The sequence below is a fragment of the Lissotriton helveticus genome, chromosome 3_2, assembly GCF_964261635.1.
Source record: "Lissotriton helveticus chromosome 3_2, aLisHel1.1, whole genome shotgun sequence".
Taxonomy (NCBI): Eukaryota; Metazoa; Chordata; class Amphibia; order Caudata; family Salamandridae; genus Lissotriton; species Lissotriton helveticus.
In genome coordinates, this window is record NC_136062.1 from 36,937,085 (window position 1) to 36,964,772 (window position 27,688).

Consider the following 27,688-nt stretch of genomic DNA (forward strand, 5'->3'; position numbering starts at 1 on the left):
ACAGGGGGAACCGTCCAAAGAAATCCACATCTAAATGGTGACATAGATCTCGTTCCAGTTGGCACTCCTAGATGCAGGGTGAAGACTCATAATTAAAACGGCGAGCCGCTTCCGAACCAGCCAGAGGACCCTGGTCTAGTTACCTTTGGATGTTCTCTGCCTTGTCCGCTCTCTGGGGGCCACCAGCATTGGTGGACCCTAATGAGATTTACCTGCACGCCCTATAGAACTATGGTTGAGGGTATTGGGAGGGTAGAAAACTATTGGCGGGGGGCATCCCAGACTCCTATTGGGATTTGGGGGTCGATACTTCATGTTTGCTGAGGTATTATGGTGGGGTGGGGGAGGGGGCGGGGCGTTGCATCCAGTTTTTAAAAGTTTACTACAGTTAAGGTACAGACACAGAGACACCACAGTCCTTGAACACCCTGTCCACACATGGAAACCCCCCCTGAATATAGATGGCTACAGACGTATCTAGTAATCGGCTCGGAGGGATTTGCATCATGACATGGAACTTTCAGGGGGTCCTCAACAAAAGCAAGCTGGGGTGATTCCTAAAACCAGCCATAAGGCTTGAGGTAGACATACCCTTAATGCAAGAAACCCACATGATGGGAACTAAGGCACCATGTCTAGCACGCTATGGGTTTGATCAGGTCTTCCATACAGGGTTTCCCCTCAGGTCATCTGGCACAGCAATCTTGATCCATCTCAGAGTCCCTTATAGATACTTATAGTTACACTAAGGTATGGACAGGCCCGGGTGGGAAGCACACCCTTGTGGTGGGTACACTATATGGGGATCCTCTGAAGCTAGGTAGCTTTTACGCCCCCAGCCCCCTCAGGCAAACCTTTGTTAACAGGGTCTTGTACATTTGGGGGAACCCCCAGACAGCTTATCTCTGATGGGGGTGACCAGAAGGACATCATAGCACCTGTAGCCACCCTGGCTACTGAGAGAGCCAGCCTACTAAACTGCCCTAAATCAGGCAGTCACGGAATACTTGGTGGCCATTGTCGATACCGCCCCATCGGGCATGATATTGTGGGAAGCCCTGAAGCCCATTCTGCGGGGGGGTTGACATCAGCTAATGCGCTTGGGAGAAACGTCGCTGCTTTACACAAGTCGTGGATCTGGAGACCCGTCAATGTGCCTTTGAGGCTTCAGTGAGAGAGGGTGGGGGAGCCCAGGCCAAACGCCTTCTTCTCATGCAACAGCAATTGCACCAAATGCTCACAAACGAGGCCCGACAGGCATGGCAATCGACCCAATCCAGAATATATAAGTGGAGCGATAAATCGAGCACTATGCTACACCGTTTGTGTCACATGGTGCAGTCACAAACCCCGGTGCTAGCGTTACGCACGCGGACGGGCCTACGTACTAATCCTCGCTCAGTTGCTCAGGCGTTCGCAACTTACTATTCGAGCTTATATGTGAAACGTGAAGTCTTATCCCAGGATCATATTGGTAATTTTATGAGAGACATACCTCCAAAATCGGTTCCTGATCACATACGAGAACAAATCGACATGCCAATCACGTTAGAAGAACTGATTAACCCCCTATTGGCCCAACGCCCGGGCGAGCACAAGGGCCCATCTACAAAATACACTCAATCACACATTCAATTCTTTATCTCATACGTTTATGTATACTTATGTATATTTGTATAATTTTGCTTCAAAAATTGAATAAAGTTTATGAACTGAACTGAACATAAACTTGGGCTTCGGTTCAGACATCATAAGCTTCTGACTGTTTTGTGTAGAAAGTGGAATGATATGCAAAACAGTAATTAGCATATGATGTCTGGACCGAAGCCCAAGTTTATGTTCAGTTCATTTCTTAACTTTTATTCTATTTTTGAAGCAATAATCATACAAGTATAAATTTCATTAACATAACACAAACATCAACAATATGTAAAACCAGTACATATTGTAAAAACATATATATCATCAAAAGATATCAAATATGGGAGAATCAATAGCCACGGTCATCCATAAACAAAATTCGAAAGAGAAATATCAACCAGAACACCGATTAAAATGAATGCCTGTAGACAAAAGGACTAAAAACTTGCACTAAAAACATCAGCCAGGGACCATTATACATAAAAACACAGTTTGGATGTTAATAAAAGTTGCAAATATAAAAATGCAGGTCTGATCTGTCTAAAATCCATGGGCAGCAAAAGGGGTCTTATGTACTTATGGCGAAGGGGAAGTAAATCTGGGGTGAATTAGCACTAAGTGCAAGATAACACAGACTGATACATTGATACAAGGAAGAAAATTGGATAGTTTATACCAGACTCCTATGGGAACATTATCTGATGGAATAAGCGCAATCTAAAATTAGTCAAAAGACGCCAATGATGACTGCTCATTTCCAGAAGGAGGTAGGCCTCAATCCCGCTGACCGATTTTACAATTATGCAGGGGCGTACCACAGGCCACCGCAGCCCACGCGGTCAGGGGAGCACCCGCGCTCTAGGGGCCCCATCACTCAGTGGACTAGTCATCATGAATCAATTTAAATGGCACAGTTGTGCAGGGTCTCAGACTCCAGTCCCCATAAATTAAATGGGGCGCGACTGCGTGGTGCGCACACGTCGCAGCCGGTGGCACACTCACCACACTGCTCTTCATTAATTATTTAAAATAGTGCTGCGCGCACGCCCGAGGTCCGGCCGGGCCTCTGAGGCTCTCGCTCTCATAATTAAATCAAATGGTGCGCAGTAGATTGGCGGTGGGTGCTGGAAGAAGACATGAATGCTCAGCGTCATTATGGAGAGTGAAAGTGTCAGGTTTCAGTGCACCCGAGGCTTCCAGGGCACTGCCAGCTATAGTCCAGCACTGTCCGAGGCACCCTCTGAGGTGGCAGGGATGAGACAGGAAAGAACTGCCCCAAACTCACCCTGTACAGTGAACAATGAGGCACTCTTCTCCTTCCAGGTGGCCTGCCAAGACAAGTATAGAAAGGGAAGGGCTGCATGCATTATTTGCCACGTTCCGCTGCAGTGCTGTGTTTGCCCAGAAAATAATGGACTTTCTGTCTCTGTTATTGTTCTATGTGTGTGTACATGACTGCAGTTGTGGTTGGATTGGGAAGGCTCCCCAAAAACTGAGGGCTCAATTTTAGGCAGTTGTTTCTCAACCATCCATAGATAGAACACAAAGTATTTTGTAAGGCCTGTTGATTTTCAAACTGACTCCGAGCCTCAGACTGAGTTTTGTGTCTGAGCGAGTGCAGGTCCAGTAGTGTGCCTGCGTGGGTGCAAATAGAGTAGTAGTGATATAAATAAAGCAAGTTCGCACTTTATATACAGCTCAAAGCGTTCTGCCCCCACGCCTTTTTAAAATGCGCCAGTCGCCACTGCTCAGCAATACCCCTGCCTCAGTCCTCAATAAACAAAATATATCTGGAATCCTGCTGCCCTCTCATTCTCTTACCCCTAACACTGCCATGTTGTGCTCTCCACTCTGAATGTGAAAGCGAGGCGGTGCTGGCTGACAGTGGCTCTGTGAGTGAGAGAAGCTCGTCAGTGGGACTACTAATCCCCGGCAGCTGCAGGTGTGCACAGGAGAGCCACTCTCGGTGACACAAGAGTGCCATGCGCATTCCCATGACCAATTCAGGTCTCGACTCCAGAGACCAGGAAGGTGGTAAATGAGTGTCCGTCACAACACACCAGCTTTGACGCTCATTTTATCACTGCTGAGACTGAAGTCAGAGCTGTAAGAAATGGGTTTCAGGGAGTATTGGACAGAATAACATATGCCAGGCCAGGGCTGGAATCTGAGGAGGCGGGCGACCAGGCCTGGGCGGTCATCCTGCCTCCACAGTAATTACCCACCGCCGCAGCTCACCTCACGGCCTGGAAAGCTGAGTCAGAGGCTGCAGCACTTGTTAACAACAATTTGCTTTTTAGTGTAAGCTGCAGTGCTACTGAACTAGTTAAATCTCCCCTGGGCTGCGGGGCATGGATGCAGGCTCAAGGCTGCCGGTGGGCTGCAGCCTGCAACCAGTGTGTGCCTCACAATGACAGAGCCTGTGGCTGCCTTGCCCAAAATGATGGCTGGCGTTGCGTTGCATGCTGCTGCAGTTTGCCGCCGTTAGTTTTCACTTAGTTCAACGGGGTGTGCTGTGCACAGTTGAGCAGCACGTGTGTAGCAGATGTCGCCAAATCTATGAACACTTAATGGCACGCTGGATGACAACAGGAGTTGCTGAGACAATATGTACCTTTATAACCGGAGGTAGTAAAGTACAGGAAGTCGCTTTGAGAGACTGTAAGACGCAGCAATCCATGGGTAAGGACGGCAATTAATGTGGTTAGAACAGGGGGCCTCTCCATGCAGACATTCAGGCCAGCAAGCAAGCAAGTAAGAAAGGGCTAACACAAGCAAGGGGATACCGTGATAGGAGGAGCAGAGAGAGAGAGAGGGTGGGAAGAGACTGAGAGAGAGAGAGAGAGAGAGAGAGAGAGGGAGGGGGAGAGAGAGCTAGAGAGAGAGAATAGAAATGTTAATTTCTGGGACATATGTAGGGTAATGCCCAGGGTGGACGAACATGAAAGATACCGTATCTGTACAACCAGGGTAGCCCCAACGAGTGCAAGTAGGTGGGAATAGGAGAGCATAGGCAAGGCATGAGTAGAGAACACAAGCAGCACAAACCATGGGCCTGAGGCAGATTGACACCCGAAAGCCTAGGCATGCTGTGACCAAAAAAAGAGGGCCCCCACTCTGCCTATTCCTTACATTTGAAATTTACATTTACTGCTGTAGTGTGATGCGTTTCATGAAAACGAATATAAAGTAGGGTTGCCAAAAGAAAAATGCCAGCCATGTGTTGTTTAAAGACACTCAAAGACCTTGTCTTGACACTAAATAGGGTTATAAATAAAAATGTATGTATTAATTTGTCATTTTCCCTTTAATTATCAGTCATGGATCATTCAGGCAGCTCTAGAACACAATTAAAAGTGTTTTCTATTTATATTTACTGTTCGAAGTATGCACATATAAGTGCTGAAAATACGGCTTTAGGTGACTGCTTATTTTTGTCATGTATGGGGCATCAAAATAGTGAGCTGGCAACCCTAATCATAAGACTGGAAGTTTGTTGCAGGATCAACACATTATTTCCTACACTCTCAATCCCGATTAATGCCAGTATACCATTAATTTAACTTATACCTGAAACCCTACTCTGCAGTCAATAACATGCTGAGTTACTTCAAGAGTCTGGGAATGCACCCTACATTCAGACAACTCACTCCTCATTCTCGCCCTTCACTTTTACGCTCACCCTGCACTCAGAGCAATCACAATGTACTCACACTGACCACCATGCACTCACACCATTCACCCACTCACCCTGCACTCAGTCATTACTCTGCACCCGCAATGCACTTGCACTGTTCACCCTGTACCTCACCCTGCAGTCATACAAGCACACTACTCACCCTGCACTCATGTCACACTTCACTCACCTGTCCCCCTCACTGCTCAATCTGTAATCTCACTCAAATAAGCCCATTACTAACCATGCATTCTTTCGTCCAACTCTGCACTTACATAAGGTCACCTCACTCACCCTGCAGTCACTCTTATTATCCTACTCTCACACTGTTGCATCACTCACCGTGTACTCTTTAATCTATGCCTACTCAGGACCATTACCTTTAAAAACAAGGCATAGTATTTTCAAACTGGACGACTCCGTGCAGTAATCACCAAAGTGGGATTATGAACAAAATATATACCATAAAGGGACCTGCAGAGATAAAAAACAAAATAATGTGCACATCTCTCACCTCTTAAGCCATTGCTAAGCCCTGCATCCTATTGCACAATAAGCTGCATGGTCAGTGGTCCTCATGCACAAAATGGAATGGGAGCACTTCTAATATAGCATCAAATTCAAAACAAATACAACTCCCTTCCAACCACACACCCTACGCATATTGTAGCTTGCTACTCATGTAGGCAAGCGCTTCAGTGCTCCACGTAGGGGTAGTAGGCCCTCTATAAATATAACAATACAATACATCCAAGACCGCTCCATTCCCTGTCTTCTTGGCTCTGTCCTTTAGCTCCTGCCTCCTTGCAGCCGTCCATTCAGTTCATGCCTTCTTGCATCTGCCTTCAACTCCTGCATTCTTCGCTCTCACCATCCTCATCCAACTATTGAGTGATTACCTCCCCAATCCTATCTCTTCTACTATTTCCTTCTTGTATTTTTTACGGAGTTTTATATAGCACAAACTTGACCCAAAGGTATCGGGTATCAGAGCGCTTTACACAGCACCAGGTGCGTTACATGAGGACACATTCATTTTTGTTAGGCACGGGGAGATTAAGCCCCGTGCCTAAAAAAATCCTGGCCAGAATCACAGAATGTTCAGCATCATTGCCGAGACTTGAACCCAGTTCCCCAGATTCGAGGTCAACCACCCTAGCCGTTAGGCCAACTCTTTTCCTCTCCTCTCCTCTCTTGTATCTCTCCCTTGAGTACACACCTTCTTGCATCCATTCCTCCAGTGCCTGCCTTCAAGTATCCCTTACTCCAACTCTCTACATCAATAGTTGGTATGGTTACGCTACTGTAATGTTTAATAATAATGCTTTGTATTTTTCTTCCTTTTAGGCAGTATTGGTGGAACAAAACCCACAATTACAATCTTTGTGGTGTACAGAAAATATTCTTACTTCTGCCTTCATATTTGTGCACTCTACTACAACATTGACTTTCTACAATTACATTTTAATCAAAGAAAGTATTTAAGCGGTGCTCAAAAGATTATGAAAAATTGCTCAATTTTTTAAGTTTCCAGATGATCATGGTGCATCATCACCTCATGCATCATTACCAGAAGGCGATGCAGCTGCATCATCAACAGGAGACAAAGCAGCATTGCCACAATCCCAATTGGTCCCACCACATGACAAAAAATTCCATTGCTCTGATCAAACCACAGATGTACCTTTTAGCATTGAAGCACCAATTGTGGCAGCACTGCAGGCAACAACAACAACTATAGGAAACATAGAAAGCAAAAGTAAATAAGTTGTGTCAGCAGTGCCTCCATCTATTACAGAAGGAGTCAGAGAAATTGCAGGTACACCAGCTAGGCCTACACCGCTACCAGTGACTGAAGAAAGCTCAGAAACTGAGAATACACTATCAGGAGATGAATCTCTGAATCTAATATTATAAACAAGTGAAGGAAGTGCTGAAATTGTAAGTGCACCAGATGTATCACTGCTGCTATCAGTGGCTAAAGAAAGTGAAGAACCTACAAATGTGCTAATTGTTTCTGCAATATTGCCAAACATTGAAGAAACAACTGAAGACATTATGAGTAAGGATGTGGAATTACTCTTAGAAGAACTAGAATCAAGCAATACCCAGTTTTGCCAGGATTTGTACCCGAGTGATAGAGGGAACTTTTTAGACAAACCTTGGCATGATACCGATGTTACGAAGGTTTGTCTTTAGCAGTGGCCAAGGCAAGCCTAGAGGATCCTTCCCACAAGATAATAAAAACAGGTGCTTTTCCACAAAGTACTAATACAAGTAAATTGGACTGGAGATAAGACTCCAAGACTGTGGTTGTGCTACTCTTTAAAAATGGACAGTGCATACAGTGAACCTTGTTGGCTTTTTGGAGATAGAAAACTTTCATCCTATCAGCAAGCATGGGATAATGGTATAAAAGATTAGCAAAGCATGTCTCGAAAAATTTAAGAACATGAAATGACTCGCTCACATTCCGTGGCTTGTGCTGCACATGGAATATGGAGGCAGGATGAGACGATCGATACACAACTGGAATCCGACTACAAAGAGCAGGTGAACTATTGGACACAAATTCGGAGTAGGATCATCGATGTTACACTTCTGTTGTCAACTTGCAATTTACCTTTCAGAGGACATAGAGAAAAACTGAAATAAAAAGATGGTGGAAACTTTCTGGCAGTCAAATATGTTCATGTTTTAAACCATCTGATTACAACAGAGAGTAGAGTTAAATACTTGAGTCCTGCTATTCAAAATGAGCTGATTGAAATGCTTTCAAATGAAGTGCAAAATGAGATAGTAAGTTAAATAACAATTGCACTCTTTTACTCTGTTATTATGGGCATAACGCAGGACATTAAAAAAAGACGACCAACTAAGCCCGGTTATCCGAAAAGTAACAGTGTGCCTTAATACTGATGAAATTCCAACTGAAATCAAAATAAATGAAAGCTTTGTTGGTTTCTATAAAAATTACAGATCAAAGTGCTGGGAGCTTAGCAACAAAACTTGTAAACCTTAGAGAGGCCAAAGGCCTTGTGCTTAATAAATGTAGAGGTCAGGGATATGATCGTACCAGCACAATGAGTAGTATATATAGCGGAGTGCAAACCAGAATACGACAGAAAAACCCAATGCAGTCTATGTACACTGTGCTGCTCATAATCTAAATTTAGTGTTGAATGATGACTGCATGCACATTCCTGAAATTGCAGAATTGTATGACATTATACATAAAGTATATTTACTTTTCAGCTAAAGCATCGAATGGTGGGAACTTCTTACCATTACAAAAGAGGGCACAACTCATTCAAAGCCAACACCAAAGAGACTCTGTCCAACACGTTGGGCATCCAGACATGATGCTCTCCATGCTCTACGCTATTGTTTTATGGTCATTATGAAAGCACTCACTACCATTTTACTGCAGTCAAAAAAGGTTGAGAAGCTCAGGGTCCTAGGAGGGGCATGGAGACGTTTGAGTTTGTGGTAACGGTTGTAATCCAGTCCAAAGTGCTGGAGACAATAAATATTGTGTCCAAACTGCTTCAGTCTAAATAAAGATCTGGACCTTTTACAAGCATCAAATATGTTAAGTAGCGCAGCGAATACGTTTGCCAGTTTCAGAGAACAGTTTGAAGATGTTAAAAGCTCAGCATCTTTACTTGCAGCTGCATGGGAAGTTCAATTGCATTTTACACAAAAACGACCACGACGCAAAAAAAACACTTTGATGAACTCTCTGAAAACCAAAGGGTGTGCAATCCTGAAGACACTTTTAAGGTGTCTGTGTTTTAAGCTAGCATAGATATTGTTGTAAATCAGATAAAAAGTTTGATTTACTGGCATGAACATCATAATCCAATGCTTTCATTTAATGATGCCTTCAGAAATCCTCAGAGCTAGTGAGGAGGAGTTGTTTGAAGCAGCCATGACCGTGGCAGCTCATTACGAAAAAGACTGGTGCCTAGAGTTTCCACAACAACTCATCGCTTTCATAGCAGTATTGAAAGAACAAATACAACTTATCTCAGGTGGCACAATAAAGGATCTGGCTGACCTTTGATTTTTGAGAAACTATGCAATTCTGCCCAGTGTTTTGGATGTTGCAACAGCACTGAAACTTTTTCTAACAATTCCAGTTACTGGAGCAAGTGCAGAAAGGTTATTTTCAAAGTTAAAATGAATCAAAAACTATCTCCGAAGCACAATGGCACAGGGAAGGCTGTCGGGGCTTCGGGATCAGAGAATAGACTTGGTCTCCCTAAATCTTTAATGATGGAGTCCCCGGTATGTCCTGTCCCAATGCAAAAAGGTCTCTCACAAACCTGTTTTCCGTATATTTGTGAAGAAATGGTAAGAATATGTCATGCAGGCAGTTGAGCTGTCGAGCCAGGCCTAAAAAGCAAACATCTGCAAAATGCATAGGACTGATCCAAAATGTGACAGACAGCCCATCAATATCCAAACCAAAGAAGAAGTGTGTTTGAAAGGAATTTTAATGGGTGCATAAAAAGTCCTCCCAAATATAATAAATAAATCAAGGGGTATAACATACCCAACAGCAACATAGAAGAATGTGCATTTAGTGTTAAAGTCGGGCGAGTGACTAGTTCACAGGGATTTTGCCTTACAAGGCTGCAAGACCCTCACCCACCAAGGTTGCATGCTTCACCACTGGGTCTGCTCCTGATGAAAAAGGGTTCAGGCAGATCAGGTCGTTTTACCCCTTTTCTAGGTTTGCCCGGCGTTAGCCGCTTCTCACCCAACTCACGATTTACCAAATAAAGAGGCAGGCGCTGGAGATTGGAAGGCAGGAAACAGGAGTTTATTTCCGACGGAACGGAACACGTCAAATCAGACAACAGGGTATCTTCTCGAGGTGCTCTCTCAACATCTCTGAGGCCTGGCCTCTTATACACTGGTTTATTACTTTATTACATGCAACACATTCTTAGTAATGCTTTGAAGTACGGAGAAAGGCGTCTTTGGAATCCCCGGTTCAGGTCCGCTCCCACACATATCTACAGTAGGAGTCCCCACCCCTAATCTCAGCATGATGGCTATCGCGCAGCTGGGTATTCCGCTGGGAACAGAAATGCGGGTAATCGATCGGATCTAGGGGTGTGAGGGCATTGATTAATCCCCGCTCCTTTGAAGTGAGGCGAGGTCCTACTGTAGAGGCAATAAACCGCATCTGTTGGGCTAAGTGATGGCCTGGGGTCGGGCCGAACAATCGGGCAAGGAGGAAGAGGTTATCAAAGGGCCTGTTTTATGAATGAGATGAAAGGGTGTGGGGGTTCAGCGCGGGATGTGGCTCGGAGGCAGGGTCGTGCTGGAGGTGCGTTTAGGGCCAAGCAGGAGAGACCGGGGGCTGTCGAAGGGGGGGTGTGTGCTTGCGAAGCCGGGGTGTGAGGGGGTGAGACGCGCTGGCTATCGGCAGTAGGCAGAGGGATCATGGCATTCAAAAATGGCTGCTGTTTACGCGCACGCATGGATCCGAAAGGAGACAAGATGGCGCCGATAATGTTTACGCCACGATCTAGATTTTAACAGTCCTCCCTTTTCAACATATCTAGCCAGCTTGTCAATTTACGCCAATCCCCATTATATTTCTTATTTCGAGGTCATACAATGCTTTCATGTGTTCAGTTTTGAAGTCCGAAGTCTTAGGGCACATGCAGTTAGCAATGAGCGAACACAGAGGTGGCAAACATTGAATACCTAGGCAACACCCACACAGTATCACAACCGGTATCAATATAAATGTGAATAACCTCCATCCCCAGTCCTTCAAAGTGCCCCAAAACCAGCTTCCAAGCGACCATCCTTCCTGTTCCTGGTGAACCTCTGAGGAAAGTCTGTGGAGGTGTTCGATTGCTTTGTAGACTGAGGGCGAGTTATCTGGCACGTAGGTGCAACAGCTGGACCCAATGATGCGGCATGCTCCTCCTCGGTCAGCTAGAACCACATCTAGAACAAGGCGGTTCTGAAGAGCCACCAGGCGGACTGCCTGAAGTTCGGCTGTATTGTTAGTGAGGATGCCAGCCGTGATGTTCATGGTTGTTTCTACTGCCTGGATCAGGTGGCGGATGGTGCGGCTGTTTGCCATTGGGCCCCACAGAGGAACCAGTCCCTTCACTGCATCCAGGAACTGTGCTCCAGTGGAGTTGGCTTGTTCAATGTCTTTTGCGCGCTTCTGTCTGTGGTGGTTTGCTGGGGCCACGTACGTTGGAGGGAGAACGAAGGCGACGTAGCAGGTACCCCCCCAACTTTTTGGAAGCCAAGTGTAAGCTTTGGTGCCGCAAACAAAGTACATATTCGGAGAAGCAACAAAGGAGGGGGGATCGATGGCGTCCAATGTTCTGGTGATGTGGCAGGAACTGTGACCCACCGGCTGTGTTCCCAAGCCTTCGAGGCACACGAGGCCCGTGACATTGATAACAGACAGAGCCACCGTCAGAGTGGCAGCAGTTCGTTTCCGTAAGTAGGAGAAGGTGGGTCTGGCTGGATTATGGAACACCTGCATTTCGACTCGCTCCTTGGCAGGGATGTCCATCTGGAAGGAGGAGCCAGAGGTCAAAGGACAAAAGGGAGCAGAGGTCCTTCCGGTTTTGTTCAGCCAGAACCCGTGGTAGAAGTGCGACACTGTTTGACCAGAAGTGGCGTTGTCCCTGTACCTCTCTTGCAAGAGGGTCAACCAGGCAAGGCAAGAACCGTGAACTGAGAAAGGGGAAGGGATGAAAGGGATGGAGTGTCCGGTGGCATGCGGGAGCAACCCGCAGATCCAGCAGTTTGTGGCGTTGGCGGCAAGGTTGTGTTGGTGCAACAGTTGCACGAAGGAATTGTTCCAGAACTCCTTACGCCTTTCTCGGAGCTGAGGCGAAAGGGAGATCAGGTGATGTTCCTTCGTAGTAGTTGGCTGTGCAGTGGTCAGCAATATCTGGTGAGCGGGTGCGCTCTCTTCCATGATCCAGAAGGAAGTCATGAGGAGGAGGCAAAAGAGGAGGACAATGAAAAGAACAATTGTCTTCGATTTGTGTATACTGTCAGTCTTTGGATTTCGATAACGGGTATTTCCTGTTGATTCCGTCGTCTTCTTATCTGGCGCTTCCATCATCTTCAAGGTGCTCGGTAGTGGGCAGAACCGCTGACTTCGTTTAGCCTCTCTTCGGGTAACCCTTGGTTGTGTTTAGGCTACCGTTCTGAGATTCAACTTAGTCTGTGGTCTACTTAGCCGAAGCTCCCTCCTTTCGACGCAGGAAATACCCTTCCCTGGATGGTACAGTGGGATCAGAGAATTTTGCAAGTTCGAGTGCCTCGGTATCAGGATAACAGTTCAATGATGGCCGGTCTTTGTTCAGCAGTTCTTCTTGGGTGCTGACGCTTTCTGTTGTGGTCAGGGTCGAGGAGACCTTCTTACAGTGGTGTGCGTGCAGCCAGTGTCACTTCCCCTCCACTCGAAGAGCCGTTCGGGTGGTAATCAGTACTTGCCAGGGGCCCGTCCACCGGGGTTCCAGACTCTTTGTCCGTTGGAAATTCCGGATCAGCACATAATCTCCCGGTTGGATATCGTGACCCGGACCCCTGGAAGCATCGGGGATGGCCTGCTGCACCTGCTGATGAATGATAGACAATGTTTTAGTCAATTTGCACAAGTAATCCGACAGTAGGACGTCCGGGACGTCGTGAATGGAGATCGGTTTAGGGGCAGTCCAGAGGTTCATCGGTCGCCCAAATACAACCTCGTAGGGGGTCAAATGGTGCTTAGTGGGAGTGGAGCGCATCGATAGCAACGCCAGTGGGAGGGCATCTGGCCATTTAAGTCCTGTGGTGGCCACTATCTTTGACAGTTTTAGTTTCAGTGTGGCGTTGTGTCGCTCAACTAAGCCAGCAGATTGGGGGTAAAAAACTGCATGAAACCTCTGTTTTACGCCCAACCCTTTCAAGATTAGTTGGATAACTTCAGCTATGAAGTGGGGGCCGTTGTCGCTCCATAGAATTCGACAAAGACCGTAGCGAGGGAAAAACTCTTTCAGCAGTACCTTGGCAGTGGTCATGGCAGTGTTATCACGGGTTGGATAGGCTTCTACCCATTTGCTGAAAGCACACACAATGACTAATACATACTTCAGGCTTTGACATCTTTCCAGTTGGATGTAGTCCATCTGGAGGACCTCAAAAGGATGGTCGGGGACCCCAAACCCTCCCCGGGGTACCACAGTTCCTTTCCCAGGGTTGTGTTGCAAACAGATAAGGCATTGCTGGACCAGGCGTCTGGCTGAGTCGGGAATCTTGTCGTTGTGCCAAACCCTGGAGATGAGTTCGATCATGGGGGCAGATCCTATGTGTGCGGGGGAGTGTGCCATAGTCATTATGGGGATCAAGTATGAATTGGGTAGCAACCATTTGTTGGTGTCCTTTGTCCGCCAGCAGCCTTCCTCGTCTTTCAATCCCACCCGTGCCCATTCAGTCAATTCGTGTGGTGAGCTGGCCATCTGGATGTCCCTAATCATTTCCCTAACGTCAGTCCATTTTTCTGCTTGTGACCTGGTCACATACATACGTGTCGTTGTCCTATTCTCAGCTGTGGTTCGGGCAGTGATGTCGGCCAGCGCGTTTCCCTGTCCGACTAAGTCTGTCACCTTCTTGTGTGCCTGACATTTGATTACCGCTAATCGTTTGGGAAGGAGAACTGCTTCAATCAGGGCGGAGACTAAATCTCCGTGGAGGATGGGCGTGCCGTGGGACGTCAGGAATCCCCTCTCCCTCCATAAGAGTCCAAAATGGTGAACCACTCCGAAGGCGTACTGGCTGTCCGTGTAAATGTTTGCAGTAGTCCCTGTCGCTATAATACATGCTCGTGTGAGGGCAATCAGCTCTGCCGCCTGTGCGGATCGCTGCGGGATGCGGGCAGTTTCAACTACGTTTTGGGCTGTGGTAACTGCATAGGCAGCTGAGGTGGTGCCGTCGGGGAGTTTTATGCAAGAACCGTCTACCCATAGCTCTCCGTCAGGGTCCGTGAAGGCGGTGTCTCGGAGGTCAACTCTACTCCTAGTCTGTTCGTCTGTGAGGGTCACACAGTCATGTATAGGGGGGACGTTCGGGTCGTTTTCGGGCAGGGGCAACAAGGTGGCTGGGTTCAGTGTGGTGCATCTTTGCAGCGTGATGTGGGGTGCAAGCAGAGTCAGTTCATATCCAGTCAGTCGGGCGCTAGTCAGGTGTTGCGTCTTAGTCTGGTTCAAGAGGGTGTCAACAGCATGGGGCACTAATACCGTGAGGGAATTCGAGAGTACGATCCCCTCACTTTGTCGGATAGAGACAGCAGCGGCAGCTACGGCTCGAAGGCAGGCAGGCAAGGCTCTCGCTACGGGGTCAAGGGTGGCAGAGAAATAGGCACATGGTCGTTGCTTGGGGCCAATGGTTTGAGTCAGGACAGACAAAGCGCACCCCTCCCTTTCGTGAGTGTAGAGAGAGAAGGGCTTTGTGTAATCGGGGGTTCCTAGGACCGGTGCAGAACAAAGGGCGTCTCGAAGTTCTTTGAAGGACGATTGGCATTCGGGGGTCCAAGGGAGTGGGAAGGGGACATCTTTGGCTAGTAGGGAAAGTAGCGGCTTTACAATGAGGCTGAAATTTGGCAACCACTGCCGGCAGAAAGAGGTGAGGCCTACCAGGGAGCGGACTTGTTTCTGGGTCTTTGGGACGGGGGTTTCCAGAATGGCCTGAATCCGATCGGGTGTAAGCTTTCTCCCGTCTTTGGACAAGAGGTGGCCTAGGTAGGTGACCTGGGGTTGGCAGAATTGCAACTTCTTTTTGGAGACCTTGTGGCCATTTTCCGCGAGGAAGTGCAGGAGTTGGAGAGTGGCTGTGACAGCAAGTGGAGTGGTGTCGGCAAAAGGATGTCATCGACGTACTGTATCAACACCACTCCCTCCGGTAGCTGAACGGCGTCCAGCTGTCTCTTGAGGGCCTGGCTATAGATACTGGGACTTTCTGTATAGCCTTGGGGAGCTCTACAAAATCTATATGAGCGGGATTTTAACGTGAAGCCGAAAAGGTAGCGGCTGTCCGGGTGGATGGGGATGGAGAAGAAAGCGTTTTTGAGGTCAATTACAGTGAAGGAGGTGGCTGTGGAAGGAATCAGGGTCAGAATGGTGGCGATATCTGAGACTACAGGGTACTGGGGTACAACTACCTTGTTGACCTCTCGAAGGTCGATGATGAAGCGGTACGCTTTCTCATCTCCCTCGCCCTGCTTCTTCACAATGGGTAGGATGAGGCTGTTGCAAATATTGCTGACTACTTCCTCTACCACTCCTGCCTCTACCAGGGACTGAATAATCATTACCAATGCCTTCTCACCTTCGGGCGATATCCGATATTGTGCGAGTTTTGGAAGTATCGCATCTTGGCGGACAGTTATGCGCACGGGGTCGATCATCATTCGTCCTACATCAGCGTCCGTTTTAGCCCACAGATACAGAGGTAGAGAGTCAAGTCAGGATGCGTCAGCATCTGAGATGGAAGACATGTGTAGTGCATGATGATGTCTGAGCAGGGTCGAGTTATCGTACAGGATGACCCGAACCCCGTCCTGTGAACACCTGATAGTAGCTCGGAAATGCTTTAGTAAATCAAGTCCCATAATGGCATCGGGGGTGTTGGAGGAAAGCAGAAACGTCGTGTCAGTGGGGTTACTGTCCAAGTCGAAGGAAACCGGTGCGGATAAAGGGTTAGTGGAGGGCGTTCCATCAAAGCCTATTGATGTTATGTGTGAGCCAGACAAGGGTGCCCTTGGAATCAGTCGTTTAGATAACGCACTACGTGTCGTGCCAGTGTCTACCAGAAATGGAGACTTCGTACCTAGGACCTTAGCGGTGACGTAAGGACCTTGCTGGTCAACATAGAGCTCGACTGGATCCCTTCCTTGCCCTTGGCAGTCCTATGCAAAGTCGTGAGTGTTGTCGCAGTCAGACTGTTGGCACTGGTTCTGTCGGGGGCGGTCAAATGTGTTCGGTCTGCCAGGTCTGTCATTGTTGGTGTCGTGGGTGTGCCCTCGTCCCTGCCCTCTAGTTTTGGGGCCATTTGCCATGTCTCTTGTCTCTTTATTTGTAAGCATTTCCAGGAGGACCGGGCATTGAGACTTCCGATGACCAAATCCTTTGCAAAACGCACACTGGTTCTCATCGAGGTCTGTGCGTGGAGCGCCGGGTGTGGGTGTGCGGTCTCTAGGGGGTGCATTTGGTTGGTAGTTTCCTCTATACCGTTCCCTTCCTGTCGTCACTCCCTGTAATTGAGCAATCATCACTCGCTCTTTCAAGTCCTTTTTCTTTTTCTCAGTCGCCCTCTCGTTCTCGTTCTTTTGGTGTTCGTAATACTGAGCCATCTGAAGGATAGCTGCAGGTTTGGAGGCCCCCCAACTACTCTCGCTCGTCTGTAACTTTTGGGAGACATCTTGCGATAGACCCTTCACGTAGTTTTGCACGAATAGGTGTTGTCCGGTTGCAGTGGTCATGTCTTGGCCACTGTAGTCGGAGAACACCGTCTTAAATCGGGAGAAGTATTCTAATACGTCTTCCTGGGTTTTCTGACGGCAAGCCGTGACTACCGACCAGTCTACTTTCTTCTCTGGGATCAATGTCTTTAGCTTCTGAACTATTTTGTCCGGGAGTTCCAGTATTGTGATGTATTCCTATAGGTTCTGAATCGATCCCCCTATTCCTGACCCTATTCTAGTTAAACAAACCAACAAGTTAACTAGCAGTCAGCCCATGAGGCAGAAAACCCCAATGATGCAGATACCGTTATCTGACGCAGTCACACTACGGCACAGGAACGTGTTATCTGATTAGGTCATAACGCTTGCGATCTAATTAGACAAGCGATATTCCTCCAGCCCCTGATAAGGCATACGGAGTTCTCATAACAAATCAAACCTATGACAACCTGGGCAAAACCCTGCGGCCATTGTTTTGATTTCACCGAGAACTTCAGTAAAAGAATGTGCTAACGAGCAAGTCGTATGACATCCTTATTGACGTATCTATGGCCATCCTTACGTCAATCTCGGCACCTTAAAGGTATAAATATTACCGATCTTGCCCTATGCAAAACACACGCGTGGTGACGAGACGGAGCAGCCATACTTGCCGAAGCCAAGAGCAGAGCAGACCCCGCTGGCAGCAGCCCCGCCTTCCTGACGCGCTGAGAGACGCGCTGCTTTCTCCTGCCGAGAATCCAGCACCGGCGTTTCTGGGCAGCCCTCGCAGGCAGCCTGGAATATCGAGACCAGAGAGAGAGATACCATTCCTCATTCATCCTAACTTCCAGGTACAGAACTGAATAACCCCTCACAGAGAATTCTTTAGTTATTCACTTGGCAAAAACAAACTTAACTTAAACTGTAACTTTCTATTCCCGCCCACGTATTAGGCTTAGGTCAGGTACACGGGGTAGGCGTATTTAGAAACACCAGTTGAGTACGTTTAGTCAAATGTATATGTGTATGTAATATATTTTATTCATTTTAAAACATCTTATGGCTTAGAAACCATATCAATGTTTTTACAGTATTATTTTATACTATTGCTTTTAATGTATGCACTTTACTTAACTATAAGTATTGCAATAATATCGATCCATTTCTCTTGTATGAGAAAAGAGACTGATCAATAAATAACACCTTTTTATTGAACACGCCCGTCTCTTCCTTTTCTCTACAATCTGATGAGACTAAGAATGCACGTACTGACTGAGTAAAATAATTTGCCTTTTGTTCACACGACTCTCGAGATTTACTCTTGATTAGGGGAGAGCAAAGTTGTCATGTTCTATGGTTGTCAGAAACTAAATCCCTTCTTGTCTAATCAGGGAAGTTAATTCCTCCTTGAACATTCGAGAAAGTTTCTAGTGAACTCTGAGCTAAGCTGGCAAACCCAAAACTTTAAGTCTAGTATCGACAGTAGTAGACCTAGTTGACGTCTGGTCTAGGCCTTTACTGCTGTAGGTATTATTCCAATGCGCAGAGCCTATTGGGATGATAGGAACTACACTACATGGCGCCCAACGCGTTTGGAAAGGGCGATAAAACTAACGTAAGACATTTAGAGTAACTCAGTCGTGCTTTCTCACTCAGACCCCTTTTCCCATAATACTCCAAAGACGTCTGGAGTGGGTGAAAGGTTATATCCGCCAGACCTCGCAGGAGGGAACTCCTATGTATGGTTCTTGGTATAGTCAACGTTGAAGGATAAACAGTTCCAAAATATTGTGCATCAAACCTTTGTTTCCATAAGAAACCTGATCTGCAAACAAAAGAAATAACCATCCTGTCAGTAAAATGTCAGAGAATGAGGATGAAAGAGAGGCAGTTAGATTAACAACTGAACTCGCAGCAGCTGATGCTACCATGCAGGCAGCAGACCAGGATATAATACTCATCCCGGTCATCAAAAGGAGATCTATAACCCTAAAACTTATAGAAAATGGACTGACACCTAGAGGTGGCACAGTCATATTCGTAATTGAGGCACACGAATATCGGCAGACAGAGGTATACTATTCATGGATACATTTTCCAGCAGCAAATGCTGTAACAAAGTACTTCCACTATTACAAAATAGAGGAACCTCCTAATGAGTACACTCCTTTCGAGGAGGTGGAAGTACCACTCAAATTTCAAGAGCATTTGCTCTTATTTGATGGCGCCCTAAAACATAATAATCACATCACCAGGCTCGGTCCTTTAGGTAGACCAGGAGCAACGTGGCCGGTCCTAGCCGGATACACACCACATCCAGACATCAATGAGATGCCAGCAGCAGAGCTGTTAACAAGCTAAAACAATTAATAAAAATACATAGACAATTAGTCCAGTATGTGATGCGGACTTCAACAATTCAGCCAGCGATTAAACTCCCACAGCTGACCCCTCACCCGGGGAACACAAATAAAATTACACCACAGAACATCCAGTCCTGCCTAGGTAAAGTACCGGCTAAACGGGAACAAATACCATTCTGGCTAGCGCAAAAAATCACCCAAATAGAGGCGGTGTTTCCTGACACCACCCCGCTAGAAAAGCACAGGATTCTGACTATCTGCCTTCCAATGGGAATCGCACCACACATTGAGGACTGTGACACTTGGGGTACAGTCTTTGCTTCCATCTACACAAAAACGCACGGTGTTCCATCCATTTCGGTAATACCAGATGTGCTAAAACAAATTCAAGATGAATATGGTCCAGAACCCGCTTTAACTCTTGGTATGAAATTACTGAAAGACTTCAAGCAGGTCTCGGCTATATTATTAGCCAACATAAAAGGTGAAGCAGCAAACGTGGCGATCCGCCAGAGGTTAAAAGAGACAGATATAGCAGACCAACCAGCTGAAATTGCCAGAATCATAGAAAAATCCTATGAGGAACTAGGTAGAGATAGTTTAGGTGGAATACCAGTAAAACCGCAACTAATTGAAAGTCCTGAAAAAATATTTTTTAATAATAATTCTACATCACCAAAAAAGAACTGGGATGGAAACAAACAATCCAATCCTAAAGAAAAGAAATTCCAGTCCCGAGGAAGGTCTCCTAGGCGAAGAGAAAAATCTCCGAACCAAAGACACAGGTCACCTCAGAGTGACCCCTCTGGGAAAAGATATAACCTTAGAAATAGGGATAATATTAAAAAACCTGATAGATATCAAGACATTGATACACGTCCCTCTCAATCTTTTCAGACTTCCTCGCAGAAATCAGAAAGAAGAGGACGATCAGAACAAAGAGAAGAGCACACCAAGTCCAAAGACAAGGAACCTGCTCAACTAAAAAAGAAATTACAATTTCCAAAAACGAAGGTAGCCAGTATCAAGGTAGTTAACAATGCCGAGAATACTGAGGACACAACTGAAAAACGGAGAGTGGGCTCAGACAATGCTAGACAGCGCAGCAGAAGTGAGCATAGCTCGCAAAGTCCTTATGAATCATTTGGAGACAGTGGACACGAATGAATATCTTCAAGTGGAAACTGCGGACACCAGAGTTAGCAAACCTCACAAAATATACGAAATAACATTGCGTATAGAGGGGGATAAGACTAGGAAAATAAGGGGACTATTTTGGGATAATCTCTCCAAGGGCTATGATATCCTTCTAGCTGAAAAAGACTGGCCACCAGAGTTTGTCAGGGAGTGCCCTCATGGCGAAGAAGTAATTATGCCTGCCTTCTCAAATCAAATTCCAATTCATAAAAAATACACACTTGCTAGAAAGTGGGCAGTGGCTCTAGCTCCTGCTTTATATAAAAATCACGTGGGATGGGATGAGGATTCTCCTCCTCACAAAATCCAGTTAAAATCACAACCAACTGCACAAAGGCAGTACCCAATTAAGCAAGAAGCTAAAAAACAGGTAAATGAAATACTAGATCAGCTAGAATACCAGGGGGTGATTGAAACTTGCACCTCACAAATGAACAACCCTTTGTTTCCGGTCTCCAAACCAGACAATTCATATCGTCTAGTTTTGGATTACCGACACCTTAACACATGTTGCAAAACTTTTGCAGTGCAAAACTCACACAGTGCTGCACTAATGAATAACATAGTGCGCAAAAAATACAAAACAACATTAGACATCTCTAATGGATTCTTTTGTCAAACATAGCACCAGAGAGCAGATATTTAACTGCATTCTCAATAAATGGCACTCAATTTTGAGATCCCTACAAACAGACATGCTAATTAAAACAAAATTAGAAACACGTGATAACACACGCAATCTTGTGATTCGAGTCATCCCAGGGAGATGCGGATTCACATACCTGACCTCTAATGAGGGAGAAAAGGTACCAATTGCATTCAAATCACACTTGTACACAGAAGCTGAACAGAAATTCAGCAACAAAGAAAAAATTGTTCATGCAGTTCAAACCGCAATAGCTAGAGAAAAAGATCAAGCTGACGGTAGACATATCACAGTCAGAACAGCAATATCAGCCTTCGAGGCACTAACAACACCGTGTAATTTACCAACAACAACATTAAATCCAGAATGGATACAATGGGTGAATTCAATCACAACGGACAAAGTATACTACTACTTTGATCCAGAACTAGAAGAATTAAAAAATCTAGAATATGAAGAAACATATCCTCTGCCAATCGACAATCTGCCTTTACGACATTACGCCTGTATAATATATACAGACGGATCAGCACAACCCGCAGTGGGGGGTAAGCAAGCTTACAATGCTGCGTGCGCGATCGTTAAAGGTCGCTGGCACGAAGGAAAATTTAAACCAGCAATTACTAAAACACAATCTTTAGGAGATTGTACAGCTCAGCGAGCTGAACTACTGGCGTTCAAGATGGCGCTTGAAAATACCGATCGAGAATTCCCCACACTCATAGTGTGCGATTCGTATTATTGCGTTCAGTCTTACAATGAATACTTGCAGATCTGGCTTCAGAATGGTTTCAAGGATGCGAAAGGTGGCACAATCAAGCATAAAATGCTCTGGGAACAAGTAGTTCTTTTACAAAAAGAACTACCAAAGACTCACGTGATACATACACTGAGTCATCAACGTGATGGCGTTCACGTTGCAGGGAATTCATTGGCTGATGAGGCCGCGAAGGCAGCTGTGCAAACGGCTTCCGTAGCTGCCATCACCCGGTCAAAAACAAAAATAGACAGCGAAATATTACAAGCTGTCAGCGCTTCAGAAAAGGATTCGATAGAAACACTCCCGAAAGGCTTTCCAGTAAAATACTCATGCATAACTGATGCAAACAATGTTCCTTTTGCTCGAATCCCTGGAGTGGGGGATAGGGCAATTCCAAACATGGAACATAGGTTAGGACTAATAATAGCGGCACACGAAGGGCTTGCTTCTATCCATGCTGGCGTCTCAGCCACAGTATCATTATTAAAACAGAGATACTGGTAGCCACAAATGAGAAGACAAACAAGGAACTATGTTCTAGAATGCGAGATATGTCAAAAAATGAAAGTATCAACTGTGAGACGTCCAGCTCAGACGCCCCTTCTAATCTCGGATAAACCATTAGCCTGTGTTTACCTAGACCACTGTGGTCCCTTACAAAGGGATGGTAACTATAAATATATCCTGGTCGCAGTGGATTCATGCACGAGATTCATATGGATGTGGCCCCAGCGAACGGCTGACGCCAGAACTGTTATAAAAGATTTGCGAGTCTTTATCGGCACATACGCAATTGGCATGCTGCATTCAGACCACGGTCCTGCTTTTAGCTCTCGGGCTTATAAGGAGGCCATGGTCAGCATGGGCGTGCAATTGCGGTACTCTTGTCCATTTCACCCTGAGGGGAACGGAATTGTTGAAAGAAAAAACCGTGACATAAAGCAATCTATAACGGCGAAGGTATTAGGTTCGGGAGCTGGGTGGGTCAAACATCTAATAAGTGTCCAACGTAGTCTCAATAACTTGCCAAGAAATTCTCTGAAGGGATCCAGTGCGTACGAATTATTATTTGGAACTAGGATGATGATCTCTGACATTGATAGTCAGACTTCAGTGGTGAAAGAAAAAAAGCTTTGATATCAAAGACCGTTTGGCTATTTTGCAGGACTTAACCAAAACAAGAAAAGACCTGAGCAACATAAAGTTGAAACAACAGCCAACAACCACTGAAGAACCACCACCTGTCCCAGCAAGACCTGTCTGGATTCCAAAAGTCGGGGATCTAGTCAGGGAAAAGATCGCGGTAAAGAAGGAATTTGGGCCTTCTTACAGAAAAGCAGTTCCTGTCTTGTCTGTCAACGGGACAAGATCAGTTGTACTACCGCCACTTGCTGGTAAAAAGCAGAACCGAGTTGTATCCATCGACCTGGTAAAACCACAACATGTGGCCGATAACAAACAGTAGGCCAAATGGACTCCCAATAAGTAGCAGAACACCAAGGTTTGCTACCAGTACAGAGGTCCTAACAAAGAGGCTCATCACATTCGAAACGCCTACAGAAGAACAACATGGACTATGCAACAATGCAATAGAACTAAGACCTCTGAAAACCCAAATAAAAACATTTAGCAGAGACACACCAATCTATAATGAAGTAACAAGTGAAAATGCAAGTAACAGAAATCCTGAAGCAATTGGAACAATTGACAGAACTGCATCCGGCTACTTCATAAACTTCGATGATTCCTCTGAAGGCTTCAGTGAATCAAAGACACAGCCATCATCAAAAACCTTTAAAGATAAAGCTAAGGAACTTTTGAAACAACTGAAAGAAACATATCTGATTTCCCCATGGATTGAATTTTGGGTGGGTTTTGGTGCATTTATCCTCATACTTTGGCTCATCATGATACTAACATTGGGACGCTTCATTGAGGGAAAATATGCAAAAATGGACACAGCAAGTCAGAAAATCAACTTGATCCTCAAACCACACACATCTTCACACGTCGAGAAAAGAGAACTTTCTTCAGCCAACTTCACAGCCAATCCGATACCTGGTGGGGTAGCATGGGACAACACTGACTATGAAATTTATGGTCCGGTCGAGATCCTGAAATATCCACACCAAATTAAGATCTCCTTGAGTGACTTTGTAAAACCAAACTCATTTGCTGATGATTGGGACTTCGAAAGCATTAATAATATGATGTCTGACTTAGTAATGTCTGCTAAATTTACCAAACATGATTATTTGCAGGGTTCTACAAATTATGATAGTATGTACTGTTATAACCACTATGGTAACCATTTTTTACATAGATCTGCACAACCTAGAAATGTTTTAAATTATAATCAATGGGAACATTGTGCAACACCTCCAAAAGGGAGCTCAAGAACCGTTTATGACAAATATTCATATTTTTCAGGTTTTTACACAAGTAATGCTGAAACATTTTATTTTAAATTGTCAAACAAAACAGGGACCAAGACCATGATAACCAACACAAAATTGTTATATTCAGACTCATTCTTTGAAAAAATGAATACTTTTGGTTTTGATTATTGGGACAAAAATGTTGAATTGAAAAGTGTTTGGGGTACAAAAGAATGGCAAGTACAGGGTATAGAAGCTTTGTTTAGAGCCTGCATGATCCCAGAACAAATGATATTTTTAAATGACACTGTTCAACAAACCACCTGTCTTGGCCTAGCCAAAATCAAAGATTTAAATAAACCGTCTATTCCAAAGCCAACAATGTTTAGCAACACTTCTACAGATGAAGAGATAGACGTAAACCATATATTAAACCAAAACAGAACACATCCTGATTGGAAACAGTGGTTGATCTGGCCCACAGATACTAATAACTGTCAAGACAGATTCCTGAACAAAACACAGGGGTTCAAAATGACCAGGCCAGACCCTAGATATCCTCAAAGACATCACCCAGGGATAATAACCACCTACAGTGTGGGCAAACTATGCCTTCAGTGGCTACAAACTTCCACACTGGCAGAAATTAAGCAACACCTAACTTTACTTACTGATGGTGCTGACTTGCGTGATTTCACTTTGGGACCAGGCAAACAGCGTCAAAAGCGTTTCATAGCAGCCTCTGTATATGCAGCATACAATGAGGCCTGGAAGGTTACTCAAATTGAAACAGCAGAGAGAATACGGGAAATTGACCGTATTAATTTGGAAAAATCACTTTCTGTAGTGGACAATGGGTTAATGACTCTGTCCTCCAGAATTTTTTCTTTGGACAGCATTGTGTCTTCAGCAATCAACATATTATCGCAGGACTTACTGTTATTACAACACGGTCAGTCTCAATTGCGTTCTATTGTACAGCTTGGCTGGACGTTACAAAATCTGCGTTCAGGCTATGTGCCTTGGCGTTTAATCAACACAACGTCACTATTCCAAATCTTTACCCTTACTGATAGACAAATCAGTATGGCACAAAAGGGTGCTGATTATACAATCTTGAGCATTGAAAAACTCGAAAGATTACCAGTGACAATGTCAGAACGACCTGTCAGTGAATGGATAATACATGGGATAATAAATATTCCAATCTCAACCTTCAGGTTTCAATACTGCCAAAAATATATACAGGCTGGCATGTACGAGAAATTGGGAAAGGGGTACCTTAAAACAACATGGAACCTGCCCTATTCACATGCATGTGTCAGTAATAAAGGACAGAAAGTGTTTCTTAGTGGCAACAATTGTGCGATGTCACTAAGTGGCACACTTCTGTGTAACGGAATTAGTTTGCATGGAGCCTGTGAAGGGAATTCATACAACCTTTCATGTCACCAACAAGGCGCACCTGCAACAGAAATAGAACCATTCTTTCAAAGACTCTATAATGGGAGTTACATTCTTATTGTAGACCGCAGATGTTGTAGTCTTATGCCCGGGACTCCTTATCTAGTAACTACGACTGCGAAGGTCAAGTGCTGTGGACGCTCATTGTTCCCCAGCTCCTTCCCAGACAAGGAGGCAAGGGCATGGCCCGATTTGAAAATTACTTCTATTCGAATAGATACTTTAAGCAGAATGAAAACAGTGCTTCTTCAGACGCCTACCAGGCTTTCGTCATCAAAAGAAACGTATGATCTACAAGTCGCAAGGACGACTGCAGAGATACATACATTATTATCAACTAATTCCCCCGTGCATTTCGCGGAAATCCTGAATGAAATCTTAAATATTTCTGATACCAATGGGGTCTCAAAGGTATTTAAGACAGTATTTTCGATGGCATTAACACCATTCAAAGCCATACTGGGTATTTTTCCAGATTTCGTCCATTCGATTTTTGGCGGACTTCCCCTGATCCTGGGACTAATTGCAGGGATCCTATTCCTAGTCCTTATTTTTCGTTATGGCAACCCATGTCACAGACAAAACTCTGGCGACAAGAGAAGAAACAATCCTAGCCATTGGATACCGGGACCGGATATCAAAAATCCTGGGACTCTCCCGGCTTAGAGACCTGAACATGACTTGGTTTCTATCATTTCGACCAATGTGGCAAAGATGTGTTTTACCTGTATTGAGGTGTCTGCTATGCGGAGAAGAATGCGTGTTAGACACCTGTCTGACGCTACAATCGGATGCGCCGATGGATGCAGAAACATTGTTGAGCCCGATCAAGGTTCATGCTTTGTGCTGCCCTCAAAGGCTACCAATCCTGATGACGGCATTCGTGGAAGCTTCACCACTACGATTGATGGGTAGTGAAGTTCAAGATTAAAGCAGCATCGAACAGGTACGACCTTCTGTCAGTAATGCAAATCAGAATGTCAATGGAGACAATCATGCGCAAGAATGCATGATTACACTTATTTCCGAGTTAGTGGAACTTTCCCAGGAAGCTGTTGACAGTTTTTTCGAAAGCCTGAATGATATGATGTTCTCTCCAGAACAGAAATAGAGACTTTTGAGCAAGCTCGCACACGGCGTTCCCTGAATTCGGCCTTCAACTTTAAAAATAAAGTCACATGAACAATTTTCCCTCCAGTTCACGGACAGCAATTTTTCAGCAGCCCCAAATATTTTTGCATATTTTTCGGGACACTATCTTCTGCTTAAAGTAAGAACTATTCTTAGAGAACTAAGGTTTCTAAATTTTAGATAGCTTATAGACATTAGCTGCCCGCTGATACGTTTACAAATATTTTATTGTGTGATGGAATGGTCTCGAACCTTTTTCTGTATTAAGAAGCCATTCCATGTGTAATTCTCATATACCAATTAAGCAATAATGTATACAAATGCGATTACTTTGGCATTTTTCTACAGCTTGAGTGCATACAATACATATGTCTGCAATTTTTCCGTATATTTGAAAATTTCAAAATGCTTTCATGTATTTTGGGGTGGTAAGGTATACACTATACTCTATAGTATGTTGTACTATGTTATACTATGCATAGATTAGTAAATATGTACATAGTTAGCGTGGAGTGGGTGTGATGTATTCCTATAGGTTCTGAATCGATCCCCCTATTCCTGACCCTATTCTAGTTAAACAAACCAACAAGTTAACTAGCAGTCAGCCCATGAGGCAGAAAACCCCCATGATGCAGATACCGTTATCTGACGCAGTCACACTACGGCACAGGAACGTGTTATCTGATTAGGTCATAACGCTTGCGATCTAATTAGACAAGCGATATTCCTCCAGCCCCTGATAAGGCATACGGAGTTCTCATAACAAATCAAACCTATGACAACCTGGGCAAAACCCTGCGGCCATTGTTTTGATTTCACCGAGAACTTCAGTAAAAGAATGTGCTAACGAGCAAGTCGTATGACATCCTTATTGACGTATCTATGTCCATCCTTACGTCAATCTCGGCACCTTAAAGGTATAAATATTACCGATCTTGCCCTATGCAAAACAC